Source organism: Solanum stenotomum, chromosome 9 (genome assembly GCF_019186545.1).
Source record: "Solanum stenotomum isolate F172 chromosome 9, ASM1918654v1, whole genome shotgun sequence".
Lineage (NCBI taxonomy): Eukaryota > Viridiplantae > Streptophyta > Magnoliopsida > Solanales > Solanaceae > Solanum > Solanum stenotomum.
The window spans coordinates 29,347,015-29,366,965 of NC_064290.1; the positions used below are offsets into that span (position 1 = coordinate 29,347,015).

Sequence of the window (19,951 nt, forward strand, 5' to 3'; positions counted from 1 at the left end):
ATTTTCAGCATATTTGCATGTTCTTGGAACTTAGTTAAGTTAGTTTCCAGTACTTAGTGGTAGGGTTTGCAGCTCTTTCCCTCCATATTCAACTAGTTTAGACTTCATTCGAGGACGAATGCTCCCAAGGGGGAGATAACGTAACACCCCAGGTTCTGAAAGGGATAAGATGCATATTTTTAGAAGTTGTAGGTGCCACCAATGGAGGTCACCGACGGACCGTAGGTGGGGTCAGTGGTTGGCTACCTCAACTTCACCCAGAAATTTCAGAAAAAGTCCAGAACCACGCTAGGACCTACGGACTGTAGATGGAACCACGGTCCGTGGTCGAGTTCCATGGTTCAGACCCTAGTTCCCAATTCTCTGAAGCCAAATGACGAGAAGACAGGACGGGCCATAGGTCCATCCATGGTCCGTCGGTTAGGCCCGTCGTTGGCCCCGACAACTTTTAAGTTAGGGTCGTTTTGGTCTTTTCCCCTATGCGTTGGACACCTAAATGATACGCTCAAATTACACCTCCCTAGAGAAGTATAAGCGATCGTTATCAAGTAAAGAACCCAACTTGTAGGTTGGGGTCGATCCCACGAGGAAAGTGGTTTAGACTTTACTTTAACCAACAATTATATTCAATTAGTCAAATTACTTCCAGAAACAGGTGATTAAAAGGGGGGGTTTTGTTTGTGTAAAACAAATAGTAAAAACTTAATAAGTAATCAGTAATCAAAACTCAACTTTGGTTGGTATCAAGATAAGAGAAATAACTAGGGTATACGTGTTCCCCACAAGCTCATAACGCAATAATCTTAGTAACAACAATCCTTTCCTAGTGTATTACATGCAAAGTGATATATCTCTAAATCCTTGGTCCGGCATCTAGAGAATTTCACCTCGCACCTTGGTCCGACTATGTGTGTATAATTTACTAACCCTTACCTTTACCTCATATTAGATATCATAATCGATGTATGGCTTAGTTATTACTTCGCACCAATCGACACTAGCCTATTAGATAGTATCACACTAAATCTATGTTGATAATTCTTTTCTTGTTGATTACCTCCTTGGTCCGGCAAGTAGCAACAAGGCGAGTTCTAACGCGTGCACTCGTTAAAAAGACTTCTAAACGAAAGAATCATCAATGCATGCAAAATACTATTCAAGAATTGCTTATTACTATTCATACTTTGTTAATCGCTCATGGTTCCCACAACCCTAGTTGTGGGTTTAGTTACCCATAATAGCAAGAACACAATTCATAGTTTAGATGAAGAAATCATGAACTTACGTAAAGAGAATAATAAACCCAGAAATTCAACTTGAATTGCAAAGCCAAAGTCTTCAAAACGAACTTAGGAAATCAATAATTGCTAGAGTTGTCAATTAATCTCCCAAGTCACAAAGTAAAACTAGAATAATAATGTCTAACCCCCAAAAACGAGGTTTACATGCCCTATTTATAGAAAACAAATCCTAAATTAAAAGGGAAACAAATTAAGGAAAGTTTGTTCAGGCACGCGTCTTCATTCCACGAGACTAACTTACGGACCGTCGATGGATCTACGGTCCATAAGTCCCTTCCGTTAGCCAGGACTTCGAAAATATTTCAGCTTCCAAAAATCAGGTTCTCTGAGGCAAACGACGGACTTGCAGTACGGACCGTAGATCGATCTACGGTCCGTCAATACCCTCCGTAGCTCCACACTTAGAATCTTCAATAATCAGGTACTGGAACCCTCGCAGTATCAATCTACGGATCAATCAATACGGTCCATAGATCAATCTACGAACCGTCAATGGCCACCGTGGTTCCAGACTTGGTCAGATTTCCTTGATTTTTCTTCCATACCTTTCCTGCTGTTCTACGGTCATCACCTACGGACCGTCAATAGACCTACGGTCCGTAGATCACCTCCGTGAATGCCCTTTTTCTGCATTTCTTTCAGCTGTCTCTATACTTCCGCGCATGAACATATTTCTTGCAAAATACGATAAAAACACGTAAAAACCAATACAAAAAGGCCCTAGACACACACAACTTGTAAGTGAAATGTATTAGAAATACCGTAAACTCACGGTATATCAACACCCTCAACTTAAATTTGTTGTTTGTCCTCAAGCGACGCACTACGACTCCAAACGACACTTGTATAGAAGCAAGCATTTCAAGCCCAAACAATCACATGGCTCTCTACCCCCCTCACTTTTCAGGTGCAACTTCGTTCTCTTAGACTCGACAAGCTAATCCATGCAGATCAGACCATGACACAAATCGACCAACTGACACACAACATACACCTTTTCACTGTCACCAAGGCACCAACTTTTTGACAATGTAACTAGTGCCCTTACATCAAACGAAATCCCTTTTGTGCAAAAATGCACGTCATTTATGGTACAAGGATCTATTCAACACTCACGCTCAGAAGTAATTTCAAATACAGTTAGTGCTTAATGCCATAATCTGGCCCTTATTTTCACTGCTTAGACTCTTCGAACTAGACTCTAGGATCACTATAAGACTTTATTGGCTTGTAACGTAGGCTCAAGGTCAGGTGTGGTACATTTGGGTACTTCTTAGTGACTTTCTGCCCTCCTTGACATTACACTAGGCTTCTAACCTCTTTTTGCCCTATTTCTGTCATACTATCACTTTACCTTCTTTCCCTTAATTTTCTTCAACCACGGATGTGACTATAGACTTTGTAGCTCTTTTTTTTTACTTTTATTTTATTTTTCTTTTAGCTTTCAACAAGTCACGTCCTTTCCTCACGTTTTCTCTTTTTTTTTTCTTGTTTTTCACATCAGTCTTTTCATACCCATTTTTCTTTCAGTTTCCTCTTTCATAGCCACCCTCAACTTATGGATTTTCCGTTAGTTAAGGTGCACAATACCCGATGTCGGGTAAGGGCCAAGATTGAAGTTGCTTTTTACATTAGCCACCCTCAACTTAGGCTTTTGGCCTAAGTCGAAGTGCACATGTCTAAGGAGGGACCGGGGCCAACATAGTAGATTATGGGAAGGTGAGTTCAGCGTTTGGAAAGAAATGGTTTACTTTTAGGCTCAAAGTTGGATCAAAAGGAGCAGTTATTTCATTTGGTTGGATCCTTCTTTTAGGCAATTGGATCCTTCTTTTAGGCAATTTGTGGACTTTTCAGAACAATAGCCTATGATCACTTCCTAGCCTCTAGATTGAATTTTCTTAGCAGGACTAACTGGGCAAGTTCTATTTTGCACAAAAACTGTTTGAACACTCAACGATTCTCACCCACTCTTCGCATATAGTTTCATTATCAGATTATCAGATTACTCAGTACAAGTTTCAGCTCAAGTCATGCCATCAAGTTGATTCGTTATTATGTCATACTTAGAGCCAACATATTCAACTAATCGTAGCCTACAACTTCTAGCATACATCCCAAAATCTAACGGGTATCATTTTTCATAAGCCATCATGCTTATTTCTTTATCATGCTTCTACACATACAATCCTAAGACATGCCGGTTCAACAAAAAATTAAACAGTCTCTTGGGGAAAAAACACAAGCAAGAAAACCCTAAGAGAGGATTCGTGAGTTGGGTTATTCAGACTTCACCCTATCACTCACAATCCATTTACCCCACCCTCAACAAAAATAGATGCACTTGTCCCCAATGCATAGAAAAACAGTAAAAGAAAATGGATTGGGTGAAGCAAACCTGTGGCACAAAGCACCGACGAATCATCAACAAGCAGGGGGGTCCTGTTTCTCGGAGCCCGCTGGAACAATACTGGGGGCACCCTCAGTAGTGCCCACATCAGCAATAATAACACCCTCAGTAGTCTCTCTATCAATCTCTCCGCACCATCAGTAGTGCTCACAATATCCCTCAAAACAGGCTGGACCTCTACAATTGGGGCAGAACTCGATGCCCCTGTAACCCTCTCACGCACCCTTTGCTGGCGCAACTCTTCGTCTAGAATCGAAGCCCTCTTTGCCTCCTTCTCCTACCAACGCTATCTCTTGTGAGCTTTCTCCTCCTCAGTGCGATAAGAACGGTGCCGCTTGCCTTTGGCAGGTGTAGGGGCAAGCTCCTCCTCATCGATCCCACTGAATAGAGCATCTAGCACTGTATCATTAGCTAGTGCAGTAGGTGCAACCTGAGGCTCAACTGAAGGTGCAGCAAGAATGGCATCAACGTCAGTCCGGAGGCTGGCTAAGTCAGCCTGCAAAGCAGATAGATCTATTGTCGGGGTTGATTGCTCGAGGACTCGCAATTCAAAGGCATCAAGACACTTATTAACAGCCTAGACCTTCCGGTCCATCATCCCCTCCATCCTGCGCTCCATTCTAGCCTCGGACTCAACTATCGACTTTTGCATCCACGACTGGATGTGATGCAGCAGGGTGGCCATCTGAGCTTCTAACTTCTGTACTCTGGCCAATGGGACAACAGTAGCTCCTAACTATAGTGTGGACCGGGAAGAGCTAGGAGCCATACTAGCTGCCTGAGATGAGGAGCCCGAGACAGTGTCGGTGTGATCTGGGATGCTGGGGTCACCGCCCTGTGCCTGCCCCACTGTGTCTGTAAGATCGGCACCCAAGGGGGGTACCTCAACCTGAGGCTCTCTGCGAGGTGCTGCTACATTTGCCTCATCTTGAATAAGGCCGATGTCCAATGCCCCTGTAGGGTGGACTAACTTGTCACAATGCCAGATCGGCACTCCAGAGTCCCTGCACAAATGAAAAATTAGACATGGGAAGGGGTAAGTAGTGGAGGTCCTGAATGCCCTCTCGTGAATCTCTGCCAGCAACATGCGAGTGAAGTCAATCTCCACTCCTCCTACCAATGTCGCTACCATTACCGCTCTATCCCACATGACTTGATTGTCAACTTTTGTAGGCGACACTCAATTACGCACCAGCAGCCAGAAGAATTTGGCCATAAAATTTAATGTGGCCTTTTGGATGCCCAATCGTAGAGTGGCGACCCATTCTGCATGCTTGCCATCTGCAGCAATGTACCTGGCCAACCATAGTAGAACAGTCTCTCGCTGCTCAGCGTTCCTCTGGAAAGCGCTACTACGTACGATGTCCCATCTGTAATCAAACTCTGCTGTGTTGAGAGACCAAGAGTGACCCGTGGTAGGACCATAGAGAAAACGTCTGATCGTGGCAGGTGATATGTACACCAGCCAACCTTGAACCAAAGTGGAAGTGAGAGGATCGTGAGCTAGGGGCTTTGACCGCTTAGAAAATGAACCGCGGAGAGTGGCAGTATAGGAAACATAGAATTCTCACAAAATCTCCTCGCTATACGTCCCTGGGTCTCGAGCCATCCAGTCACACTTGTGAAGGTTGAACAGCCGGTGAATGTTCGAAACAACATGCAAGCTCCCCGTGAGGACTCTGCACTTCTCTGTAATTAGTTGGGCCATCTTCTGTTTGTCGTTTACCATCTTGGCATCTCGATAAATTTGCCATTGGCCTTCTACACACCACCTATTTAGCTCACCGGCTACAGGAGTGGGGTCATCATTCCGTGGTGCAGGTATGGACTCCGAGCTAGCTGCCTCATCAGACGAGGCTGCTTGGTCATTCTCACTAGACCCTGTGGCTGATTTAGCACTGGACCCTGCAGCATGGGCAGACTCGGATCTTGAAGAATGGGAAGACTCGGAGCCTGAAGTATGGGCAGACTCGAATCCGGACATCGACCCCTCTGAACTGGAAGCAACCCCAGTTGGTGATCCGATCAGTGTGTGCTTCTCATCAGACTGGGAGACAGTGACTACGTCGGGAAGCACCTTCCGAGGGGGGTGCCTCTGGTGCCTCGAGGTGCAGTGCGAGAAGTCCTAGTGTTGAGAGAAACATATGCTGGATCTGTGTCTGTGTTGGTGTCCTCATCGATTAACCGAAAACTAGGGGCAACAGATTTTGACTTGCCCCGTTTTGAATAGGTGACCAGCTTCTTGGGTGCCATCGTACCTGCGGAAGCGATATTAGTGCCCAAGACTAACCATAAATAAACAATAAAAACTTTTAGAACTATAACCGAACAATGACAAAGTCCTAGGAAAATTTCAGACAGATGCTACAATGGTCATCCACGGAGGAGACCTACGGTCCGTAGACTGATCTATGGTCTGTGGATCTCTTCCGTGGATCAGGGAACCAACAATATAGGTCGCAGATGAAAACCACAGATGTGCAGAACGGTTCGTAGATTAATCTACAGACCGTAGTCCACGTCCGTGGTTTCACACTTGGTAATTTTTTTTGTATGCATCCAGTGACGAACCTCATCTACGGTCCGTAGATAGATATACATTCCGTAGACGGGGTGTCGTGGATGTCATCTGTGCCAGGTTTCAGCCATATTTTTTTGATCAATCATATTTGGCCTTATTTTGCAACAATAACGAAGCCTCATCATGCATTTCAACATTCAATTATGCTAGTTCTTCATTCTTAAGATTCCGACTAGTCATTTTACCAAACAATTTAGACAAGTTTAGGAACCCTAAGTCGAAACTTACATATAGACTTACAATCACATACAATAAAGTTACACAATCACTATCTATCGTTCTAAGGGCATTGTAATTTTCAAGTTTATCGTGAAATTCATCTAACAATTACCCAAGGTCAAAACCCAACTCCCGACTTTCTATATTTAATCTATGAATCGAAATTCAAAGTTAGGGGAAAGTCTATTACCTTACAACAAATGAGGAGTGGGGTGATTGCGTGACGACACTAAGCTTAGCAAGACCAAGGAATCACATCTTCGCTACTAACCAAACACCGGACCCTTCTTGTGGAATATGGAATGAGTTATATTTGAAATGGAAGGGAATTTGGGAATTTATGGAAGGGATGATATTATGGGGGAGTTATGGAGTGATTTAGGGAGGTTATGAGATGGTGGAAACGGTTTTGAGAGTAATGGAGGGAAGTGGAATGGTTTAAAACATGAAAGTTTTTAAATAGGGGGGTCCGGGTCGGGTCAGACAGCCTTAGGGTTTGGACTCACGAGACCCCGTCTATGGTCCGTGAGTTGATCTACGGTCCGTAGATCAGGACCGTAGATCACTCTTACACTTAGAAAAATTTAGAGGCTTACCTGGGATCTACGGACACCATTTACGGTCCATTGATGAATCGATGGACCGTCGATAGGGTCCGTAGACCTCTGCACCAGACCATTTTCTGCAGAGTTTTTGTGGTGTACCTGCACATGTAGCAACCAATAGGCTATTATTTTTTCACATTTTCTTGACACTTTTTAGATACGGACCCTATACTAATTCTAGCCAACACTTAGAACTAACACACTAAGAAACCTACCCAAATTGATACAAAAAAGTAATTAAACAAAGAAAAATTACTAAATGAAAAACAGAACCCTACCGTTGGCTAGATTGTACATCTTGGGTTGCCTCCCAAGCATCGCTTGATTTAACGTCGCGGCACGACACAAGTGTCTTGATTACTTAGACTTCATCAAGATTGTAGGCCTCAATCACTTCTTGCACAGTTTCAGCATTTCCCAAATAGATCTTGATCCTTTGCCCGTTTACCATGAACCTTGTTCCATCCCTATTTTCAAGCTCAACCGCTCCATGAGGGAGCACTTTTGTGAGCAAAAATGGCCCGGTCCATTTGGATTTGAGTTTGCCTGGAAACAGGCGCAACCTAGAGTTGAATAGAAGCACAAGATCACCAGCCACAAATTCTCGCTTTTCAATTCTTTGATCATGATACCTCTTCATCTTCTCTTTGTACAAGGCTGAACTTTCATAAGCTTTTAGGCGAAAATCATCAAGCATATTCAAGTCATTCATCCTTTGATTAGATGCGGTGCCCCAATCCAAATTTAACTTTTTCATTGCCTACATAGCCTTATGCTCTAGCTCTACTGGTAAATGACAAGACTTCCCATATACAAGTTGGTAAGGAGACATACCTATGGGGGTCTTGTATGCAGTGCGATATGCCCATAGAGCATCATCAAGCTTTCTTGACTAATCCGTTCTATTAGCATTCACAGTCTTTGCCAATATCTGTTTGATCTCTCTATTGGATACTTCAATTTGACCGCTAGTCTGTGGATGGTAAGGAGTGGCTACATTGTGACGGACACCATATTTCTCAAGTAGTACCTTGAACAACTTATTACAAAAGTGAGAACCTCCATCGTTAATAATAGCCCTCGGTGTACCAAATCTGGAGAAGATATTCTTTTTCAAGAATGCGGTGACACTTTTACCTTCATTGTTGGAGAGCGCAACTGCTTCCACCCACTTCGATACATAATCAACCGCAACAAAAATATACTTCATCCCATATGAACTCACAAATAGACCCATAAAATCAATGACCCATACGTCAAACAACTCTATCACCAATATAGGATTCATTGGGAGCTCTTGCCTCTTTGAAATCCCTCCTTCTCTTTGGCAACGATCACAAGATTTGACAAAATCATGAGCATCTTGGTGGATGGTAGGCCAGTAGTACCCACATTGCAAAATCTTATGTGCAGTCCGAATACCACTATGATGACCACCAACGGGTGATGAATGGCATGCTTCAAGTACACTCAACATCTCAACCTCGGGCACACAACGACGAATAATCCCATCAGCACAACTACGATACAAGTAAGGTTCATCCCAAAAAAATCTCTTCACATCATGCATAAACTTTTTCCTTTGGTGAAAAGACAAATCGGGGGGCACAATATCGCTTGCCGAATAATTAGCAAAGTCTGCGAACCAAGGAATCAAATCATGAGAAGTAGCCAATACCTGTTCATCTGGAAAAGTATCATTAATTTCAGCCCTATCTCCAAGTTTTAGCATAGTCTCTTCCTCTAATCTGGACAAGTGATCGGCAACTTGATTTTCGGTCCCCTTTCTATCTTTTACCACAAAATCAAACTCTTTCAGCAACAATACCCATCTAATCAATCTCGATTTTGCATCCTTTTTCGCCATCAAATACCTCAATGCAGAATGGTCAGTATGCACTATGACCTTAGTACCAAGCAAGTAGGATCAAAATTTCTCGAATGCAAAAACCACCGCAAGAAGTTCTTGTTCGGTCACAGTATAGTTCTTCTTGGCCACATTTAAAGCTTTGCTAGCATAGTAAATAGGGTGAAGAATTTTCTCTCGCCTTTGTCCCAATACTACACCAAGCGCCAATCCACTCGCATCGCACATTACCTCAAACGGTTGTCCCCAATCCGGTGAAATAATGATTGGTGTTGTAACCAACTTCTTCTTCAACTCTCCAAATGCTCTAAGACAATCATCACCAAAATAGAACTTACACTCCTTCTCGAGTAGTTTGCACAACGGATGTGCAATTTTGGAGAAATCTTTGATGAATCTCCTATAAAAACCTACATGCCCAAGAAAACTTCTAACACCTTTTACAGAAATGGGTGGTGAAAGCTTTTCTATTACCTCAACTTTAGCTCTATCAACCTCAATACCTTTCTCTGAAATTTGATGACCCAACACTATACCTTCTTTAACCATGAAATGACACTTCTCCCAATTCAGTACCAAGTTGCAGTTTTCACACCTTTTAAGCACCTCGGCCAGATGATCTAGACAACAATCAAAAGAATCACCTACAACTAAAAAATCATCCATGAACACTACAATAGTGTCCTCCACCATATAAGAAAATATCGACATCATACACCGTTGGAAGGTTGCTGGAGCATTGCACAACCCGAATGGCATCTGTTTGAAAGCAAAAGTCCCATATGGGCAAGTGAATGTGGTCTTCTCTTGGTCTTTTGGAGCTATAGAAATTTGATTGTAGCCCAAATACCCATTAAGAAAACAATACCAACCCTTTCCTGCAAGTCTATCCAACATTTGGTCCATGAATGGCATAGGAAAATGGTCCTTTTTCTATCCATGCATTTAACTTTCGGTAATCCATACAAACTCTCCATCCAGTAACGGACCTCATTGGGACAAGCTCATTTCTTTCATTTGGAACCACAGTCATACCTCCCTTTTTAGGCACACACTGCATAAGACATACCCAACCACTATCTGCAATGGGATAGATAACTCCTGCATCCAGCCACTTGATGATCTCCTTTTTAACTACCTCTTGCATATGTGGATTTAATCTTCTCTGATGCTCAATACTGGGCTTATGATCTGGCATGAGTTGGATTTTGTGAGAGCAAATACCGAGGGAATCCCAATAATATCTGCAATAGTCCACCTAATAGCTCGCATGAACCTCTTTAACACAGTCACCAGGCACTCTTCTAGCCTCGCATTCAAATCTGCCGCAATATGAATGATGACCAGCAAAGTATTCTCTTTGCCCAAGTATACATACCTTAAGTGCGGTGGTAGAGCCTTAAGCTCCAATTTCGGTGCCTCCACAATAGATGGTCTTGTGGGTGGGGACTCGCGATTCTTCATGTCTAACTCATACTTCTTTGGTTTGGACTGATATTCACACTTATCGAGTGTGGCTACCAACTCATCATACTCTTCAATACCATCACTATCAAAATTCATCATAACTGCTGCTAGTGCCTCAACACCTAGTCGCTTTTCAATTTGCACTTCTGTCCCACTCTCCACTCTGCAAGTTATAGCAGATACTGTTTGGAGCTCACCATTCTGCTTCATGGACCTACAGATATTGAATGTTGCTTCTTCATTGTTTAGTCTGAACTTCATCTGCCCCTTTTCCATATCAACCAACGCACGCCCTGTGGCAAGAAATGGTCTCCCAAGGATGATGGGAACCTCAAAATCAACCTCACAGTCAAGAATCACAAAATCTTCCGGAAAGATGAAAGCTTTACTTTCACTAGCACATCATGGAGTACACCAATGGGCCTCTTCATAGTTCGATCGGCCATTAGTAACCACATTGCAGTGGGCTTTGGGTCCCCTAGACCCAACTTCTTGTAAATAGATAAGGGCATGAGGTTGATGCTAGCACCAATATCACACAATGCCTTAGCAAAGTGTAACAACCCTATAGTACATGGGATCATGAAAGCACCAGGGTCTTCCTTCTTCTGCACCAGAGATCTTGTAGCAATAGCGCTACAATGTTGCAATCTATCATCATCTTGAAAACTCACAGACTTATTCTTTGTCACCATATCTTTCATAAACTTTGCATACCCAGACATTTGCTCCAAGGCTTCTATCAAAGGAACATTGATAGAAAGCTGCTTCAACATAGTAATAAACCTGCGATATTTACCATCTTCAGTCTTCTTCACTAACCTCTGTGGAAAAGGTGGTGGAGGTCTAGGTATGGGGATCACTTTCTGAGATATCTCCGCTTCTTGCTCTGTCGCAGTCTCAGACTCTTCTCTAACTTCCACCACATCATCTTCTTTTCTAATCTCAGCATCCACCACAGATAACATAGGTAGATCTATGGTTTGCTTACCCCCTCGAGTAGTAATTGCCATACAATGATCGTCATTCTTTGGATTCTGGATGATGTTGCTAGGAAGAGTGCCAGGTTGACGCGGGTTCACTGTAGTAGACAACTGAGTCAGCTGCTGCTCTAGATGCTTTATTGACACTGCATGGTCATCAACCTTTTGACCAATACCAGGCAAGTCGTTTCTTATCTCCTTCACATTCTCATCAGTTGCATCAAACCTTCTCATCATCTTCTGCATCATATCTTCAATACGTGCCATATTACCTCCAGCTTCCCTAGCACAAGATTCCCAATTTTGAGGGGGAACATAGGGTCCAACCCGATCGTTTCTGTTGCCATAGTTGTTCCTTTTGTAGTTGTTGTTGCGATTGAAGTTCCCATCCCGGACATAGTGACCCTCTCGGTTGTAATTTCCATAGTTCTGACCTTGGTTCCCTTGACCTTGGCGACAATTTTCCGTGTTGGATCCTTGGGCATTTGGTCGGAAACTCCCCGTCTGATCATTCACAGCATAAGTATCCTCTTCATAGTAACACTCCTCAATTGGTGGTGGAGTTCTAGTTAAGTAGTTCACAGCATTTACCTTTTCTGCTCCTCCGCTCACATGCTTCAATACCAACCCCAACTCTGTCCTCATCTGGGCCATCTCCTCACGAATATCATCAGCGGAATTGATAGTTGTATTATGAACGACAAATGTGTTTCTCCTAGTATCTGACCTCCTAGTGTTCCATGCCTTATTGTTGCGAGAAATCCTCTCTAGTTTTTCAGCAATCTGTGCATATGTACAATCACCATATGAACCTCCAGCAATAGTGTCAAGTACTGCTTTATTGTTATCATCTTGTCCTCGATAGAAATATTCCTTCAGTGACTCATCATCAATACGGTGATTTGGAACACCTCTTACGAATGCAGTGAATCTGTCCCAAGAGCTGCTCATAGACTCTCCAGGTAATGCTACAAAATTGTTGACCCTATCCTTGTGATTGAGCTTCTTGGACACTGGATAGTACTTCGATCGGAACACCTCCGCCAGTTGGTCCCATGTAAATATGGAGTTAGAAGGAAACTCAGTGAACCATACTGCAGCATCGCTTATCAGTGACAGAGGAAACACTCGTAATCCAATGATATCCAGATCCAAGTCTGGTCTACCTACAAAACTTTTGCAAACCACCCTTAGCTTGGCTAAGTGAGCATGTAGATCTTCCGATGGTGATCCTAAGAATAAGCCTCTTGCTGTAAGCATCTGCATCAAACTACTAGTCACCACAAATGTGTGCCCTGGAGATAAAGGGGGTAAGACAATAGGCTCATCAAAGTCTTCTATATTCATGTTGCCCCGATAGTTGTCGTGTTGTCGTGGTCCTAGTGGATCTTGCGCCCTCAACGCATCCCCCAATCGATTTTTAGCTGGAACCTGGTTGTCCCCACCAACTACCCTCTGTTGTTGTAACTCAACTGCATCATCTAGATTTCCTCATATAGGATCAATTGGATCTCTTGGATTGTTCATTCTTCACAAAGTGTGGTTCAGCTCTGGATCGTAAGGAGTAAGTGGTTCACCCTGGCTCCGTGTACTTGGCATACACTAGAGTTAGAACCTGAGAGAGACAAAAACAAAGAGAAAAGGTAAAATTAGGAAATATTTGACTAACGTTCAATAATGTAGTTAAAATAAGTCTAAAAGCCAAATTCCCCGGCAGCGGCGCCAAAATTTGATACGCTCAAATTACACCTCCCTACAAAAGTATAAGCGATCGTTATCAAGTAAAGAACCCAACTTGTAGGTTGGGGTCGATCCCACGAGGAAAGTGGTTTAGACTTTACTTTAACCAACAATTATATTCAATTAGTCAAATTACTTCCAGAAACAGGTGATTAAAAGGGGGGTTTTGTTTATGTGAAACAAATAGTAAGAACTTAATAAATAATCAGTAATCAAAACTCAACTTTGGTTGGTATCAAGATAAGAGAAATAACTAGGGTATACGTGTTCCCCACAAGCTCATAACGCAATAATCTTAGTAACAACAATCCTTTCCTATTGTATTACATGCAAAGTGATAAGTTAGGTATCTCTAAATCCTTGGTCCGACATCTAGAGAATTTCACCCCGCACCTTGGTCCGGCTACGTGTGTATAATTTACTAACCCTTACATTTACCTCATATTAGACATCATAATCGATGTTTGGCTTAGTTATTACTTCGCACCAATCGACACTAGCCTATTAGATAGTATCACACTAAATCTATGTTGATAATTTTTTTCTTGTTGATTACCTCCTTGGTCCGGCAAGTAGCAACAAGGCGAGTTCTAACGCGTGCACTCGTTAAAAAGACTTCTAAATGAAAGAATCATCAATGCATGCAAAACACTATTCAAGAATTTCTTATGTACTATTCATACTTTGTTAATCGCTCATGGTTCCCATAACCCTAGTTGTGGGTTTAGTTACCCATATTAGCAAGAACACAATTCATAGTTTTAGATGAAGAAATCATGAACTTACGTAAAGAGAATAATAAACCCAGAAATTCAACTTGAATTGCAAAGCCAAAGTCTTCAAAACGAACTTAGGAAATCAATAATTGCTAGAGTTGTCAATTAATCTCCCAAGTCACAAAGTAAAGCTAGAATAATAATGTCTAACCCCCAAAAACGAGGTTTACATGCCCTATTTATAGAAAACAAATCCTAAATTAAAAGGGAAACAAATTAAGGAAAGTTTGTTCAGGCACGCGTCTTCATTCCACGAGACTGACTTACGGACCGTCGATGGATCTACGGTCCATAAGTCCCTTCCGTCAGCCAGGACTTTGAAAATATTTCAGCTTCCAAAAATCAGGTTCTCTGAGGCAAACGACGGACTTGCAGTATGGACTGTAGACCGATCTACAGTCCGTCAATACCCTCCGTAGCTCCACACTTAAAATCTTCAACAATCAGGTACTGGAATCCTCGCAGTATCAATCTACGGATCAATCAGTACGGTCCGTTGATCAATCTACGGACTGTCAATGGCCACCATGGTTCCACACTTGGTCAGATTTCCCTGATTTGTCTTTCATACCTTGCATGTTGTTCTACGGTCATCACATACGGACCGTCAATAGACCTCCGATCCGTTAATCACCTCCATGAATGCCCTTTTTCTGCATTTCTTTCAGATGTCTCTATACTTCCGCGCCTAAACATCTTTCCTGCAAAATACGATAAAAACACGTAAAAACCAAATACAAAAAGGCCCTAGACACACACAACTTGTAAGTGAAATGTATTAGAAATACCGTAAACTAACGGTATATCACTAAACTACGTCGTTTAATCCCTAAACTACGTCATTTTGGCCAGTTTGAGCCTAGTGATTTAGTTAGAACTTTCCCTAAGCTATTCATTCACTAGAATTAAACAATCTTAGACCAAAAGAGGAGAAAAGAGGCAACCCAACCCTTCCAAGAACGCAACGAGTTTTCTTCAGTTCTAGCCCCAAAATCGAAATATTTCTCTGTGAAATTCATCACCATGTATGTGGGATTTCATTGGTGGATTCCTTTCATCCACTAGGTCCCTAGAATTCAGTCAGATTCTTGATTCTCCATATCTTGTTTAGACCTGGGGTTTCTAGAACTTTAGAGAATTATTGCTATTTAGTTGTTATAGTATCCTTAATCAGATTATCATAGTTTCATAATATTGTTGCTTAGTTCTTTGCGTGAAACTCAGAACCCAGTTATGTAGATTCTCTTAGTTCATGAATTACACTAGCTAGGTTAGATAAACAGATATACATGCCTCAGATTTTGAATGTTTCATTATCAATACTTAAATGTTGCATTTTCAGTTAGCATGTCAGAATATTGAGCTATCCAGTTTATTTCAGTTATGTTGTATTGTACACATTTCAGTTGGAAGTAGGCTTAACACCGAGTTAGACTAAGGTCAGTCACTCTCACAGTCCTAGAACTACGTGCCCCTGTAGGTTTGTAAATCCCCTTTATTGGGCATCAGTTTTAGTGATCATGCTAGTCATGCCTCTATACCCCTAGCAAGGTATATTGGGTCCTCTCGATGGGGCGTATACATCAGACTCCACGGTTAGCTCACGTGGTTTTATGTTGGTTATTAGTAGCTTCCAAAGTTAGACTCTAGTGTATTTGACCAGGTTATCAGATATATTTTCAGTATTCAATTTCAGCATGTTATGTACTTGGTCATTGCATTCAGTTTAGTTCATATTCAGTATATTTCAATAGCTTAATCATGTTCAGATTATATCATTGCCTAGTATGCTTTGTTCAGTTATATGTTTGTTCAGCCTTATCCTATCCTGCATGCTCAGTACCTTTCAAGTACTATCGCATACTCTGTGCTACATCTTTTCATGATGTATGTTCAGGTCCTCATCATTCAGATCATGTGTAGATCAATTTTTGATCCGTATTCAGCAGTATCAGTGGTGAGTCCTCATTCTTCGAGGATGATAGACATGTTCTTTTACATTCAGTCTTTCATTTCAATTTCAGTTTTTATTGGAGTTAGCTGGGGGCATGTTCCAGAATCTCTAATCAGTTAGAGACTTATTTCAGACATAGACAGATTTAGCTTTAGTATTTTGAGTTAGTTCAATATCATTAACTCTTATTTAGTATTTATGTATTCAGACTAGTATTGGGTATTTCCCATAATTTTGTTTATCTTATGTTTTAAGCTTCCACATAGTATCTGTTATTCAGTTGTTTAAGTATGCTTATGATATGCCAGCTCAGGGTTAGCTTGGAGTCAATCGTTATCCTAGATCCCATGTTTACGTCAAGGGGGTAGCCTTGGGGAGTGACAATGAGTAATTATCTATACCTACAAGTTGAATACTAATCTGAATTCCTCCAGGAACATTTTTAGTTGACAAATGAAGTGTATGATTGTGATTTGTGACTTTCATCCTTGAGAAAGGTGAACTCAAAGCCTCAACTCCAGTTGTTGGATTCACCATTGATCTACCAAAGCTAGATCTCTCGATTTCCTTCAATAGTCGAGAAAATCCCTTAATCTAGTCAACTAAAAAATTTGTGGATCTGATACCATGAAAAATTTATCTAGAAACACAACTATATCCATTGAACATCATATCAGCAAAATCGTAGAAGAAGAGACTGAGGAAGAAATCTTGTTGAGAAGGAGAGGAAGACGAGAATTGATTAACAGAAGAAGAAGAAAATTGTTACATTGTAATGAGATATATCAAATTATGAAACTATCTAGATAATGTTATCTATTTATACTAATTGTTGTAACTAAAGCTCATTAACTAACTAACTAAATATCTAGCTAATCATGTACAACCACTACACATACTCAATGTAAAACACAACACTGCTCAATTAAACTAAGACACATCAACATTTTGATAATTCTTTGACAGATGCTCCATCAATAAATGCCACAAATGCTTCATTTTTCAATTTGAGTTCAGATGTGTCGCGACAAAAATAAAATCAAATGAGGGAAACAACATTTATGTGGATTTTTTTTAATTTGAATCGATAATTTTCAATTAGTTTTTTGTTTAGCGTTTGTCTTGATTTTTCGGACTATGATTTTTGTTCATTTTGATAAATAAAAACAAGGAAAACTACCTAACTCAACATACATCACTATCATATATACTAACTTTATCTCTACTTTCAAATAATTACATATATTATCACTTTTAATATTTTATACCATATATTTTAAAAGATACAATTAAATAAACACATCCCTCAAAACTAGAATTGATTAGTTATCTTTCCCAAAACTCCTATGCCAATTGTATATCCCCGCCNNNCCCCCCCCCCCCCCCCCCCCAAATCCTCCATCATCTTCACCATCTTCACCATGTTCATCACCTTCATCATAATATCTCTTCCTTCATCCTCAATCTCCTATCCTACGTTCATCTCCCCATTCTTTTTCTGTCTTCCATCTCCCTCGTAGATCTTCTTCACTAAACCATAATAAACTGAATAAAAAATAGAGCAATAAAATCTAATTGTTGAGAAATACAATTTTATTTGGGTATTTATTTGTACAAATTTTGATTTCCTTTTTCTTTATTTGAGAAGTAAATATGGGAATAGAAGGTTTGAGGCCACAAAATTGTTTGATTGATGGGTTTAGGTAATCTCATCCGGTGGCGCGGTAGTATTTCATCGTCGAAAAATTGAGAATCAAAAAAATTGAAAGTCTAAAATTCTACACATCTAAAATCATGGGATGAAGAAATCGTTGGTGAAGTGCATACAAGGCAATCACGAGCAACGGATGTGACGCTAGTCTGTTGTGAAGATGAGAGATACAAAGGGTATTAGGTGTACATGTATCTAACAAAGTTTACACATGTATATAGTTAAGAGTTCATGTATCTGTGTTAAAATTATATGCATCGATGAGAAAAAAATTCAAATTTTAAAAATAGGGAAGAATTTTGAATTTTTTTATTTTTATTAATGATACTACAAATACTCTATTGTTGTGATTTGTTTATAAATTCATGTTTTTCAGTTATATTCCATATTTAGAAATAGGTCAATCTACATAAATAATATATTATATAACTTTATTTACGAATTATGACATATCTTTTACTTTTACACAAATCAACCTTACTTTTTTTTTTACCACAAGTAGATCATTATCTTTATTTTTCTCTACTTCTCTTTTCTTCCATCATTTTCTTTCTCTCTCTCTCTTTCTCTTTTCTTCCATCATTTTCTCTCTTTCATTCTTCTCATTTCTTTAGTCATTTTTTTTCTCTCCTCTTTTCTTCCATCATTTTCTTCCTCTCTCTTTCTCATTTATTCCATCATTTTCTCTCTTTTTCATTATCTTTGTTCTTTTTTAAATTTCAATTATTTTAATGTTTAAAGATGTTTTGAAGATTAACATGTTTTTTTAAAAAATATATGGACATCATTAATAAAATAAATAAATAAAAATTAGATTTGTAATACAATTTGAATTTAATACATTATACATATTCTATGCCTTTTTCAATGTACATTATGAGTCTATAACTAAAATATTTTTAATAGAATAATATATTTTAACACTGTTAATAAGAGAAAAAAAATAACAATTGTAATACATTTGAATTCAATATATAATACATATTATAGACATGTTTCAATGCACGTGTTTACTAAAACATTTTTAATACAAATGTATTTTAAGTATTATGTGTGAATTTCAAATATTTTGGTACAAATTTAATTAATTTTACGTTGTTAAAATATATTATATTTGTTGGAATAACAACAATCGAATTTATAACAATGAAGAATATTGAATTCAAATTATATTACCACTATACTTTATATAATAACACATAATATAATTTGAATAATTTTTGAATATTTGAAATTCAGGTATAATTAATTTTACATTGTTAAAATGTATTATATTTGTTGGAATAACAACAATCGAATCTGTAGCAATGTATAATATTGAAATTTGAATTTTATTACAACTACTGTTTATATAATAACACAAACTAATTTGAATATTTGAAATTTAGGTATAATTAATTTTACGTTGTTAAAATGTATTATATTTTTTGGAATAACAAGAATCAAATTTATAACAATGTATACTATTGAATTCAAATTGTATTACAATTATAGTTTATATAATGACACATAAACTAATTTTAAATAATATTTGAGTAGTATTTTTCACTAAATCACACTTTGATACTATCAGAATATATATACACTATGATGGTATCAATGAGTAACTTAGTAGTGTCTTTCACTGAAGTGACTTTTTCTTTTTTTGATACCACCAGAATATATATATAACCCGATGGTATCAAATATCAAATTACTATTAAAACTAAAGTGATGTCATAAATGGTAATAAATATAATGAAACATTAAAAACAGTAACTAATCAAATAAAATATATTATTTAAGTGAAAATTTCTTAGATATATCTGCTTATCATGTATCTGAGATAGATGGTTTTGGATATAACGTATGAAATTGATACTTGATACATCAAATTAATATTAGATACATATAAATAGATACACAAAATTAACACTAAATATCATACACTCATGTATTTAAATATTTATTTTGTTGGATACATCATGTAATGACCCTCCAGGTCATTTTTAAATTAAAGCATTCCTTCCCTCGTTTAGAGCATTCCTGTAGCGATCCCAAGTCATTTATGACTTGCTGGCACTGACTGTTCGGTCGCCTGGTCGTTCGTTTGGGTTTTAGGCCCGTTTCCCTATTTTGGAGATTTTATAACTTCAAAAGTTGACTTTGGTCAACCTTCTTGGAAGACGTGCTCAGATGAAAATTCTGACAGCTAGGTTAGCTTCGGGATATCGATTTTGGTCTAGAACGACCCTTTGTTCACTTCCCGAGGCTTTAGATGGCAGTTGTGGAATCTGGCTCAAAACGATACTGGGTGTGGGACCCACTTTTCATCGAAGCGATCTCCAAATGGAAATTCCG

At 39.4% G+C, this 19,951-nt stretch overlaps 1 pseudogene; it reads right to left on the bottom strand.

The window, feature by feature from the left end:
* LOC125877435 (uncharacterized) overlaps positions 1-16,437 on the bottom strand; it is a 122,436-nt pseudogene extending 105,999 nt beyond the window's left edge.
* Between the last annotated feature and the right edge of the window lie 3,514 nt (positions 16,438-19,951).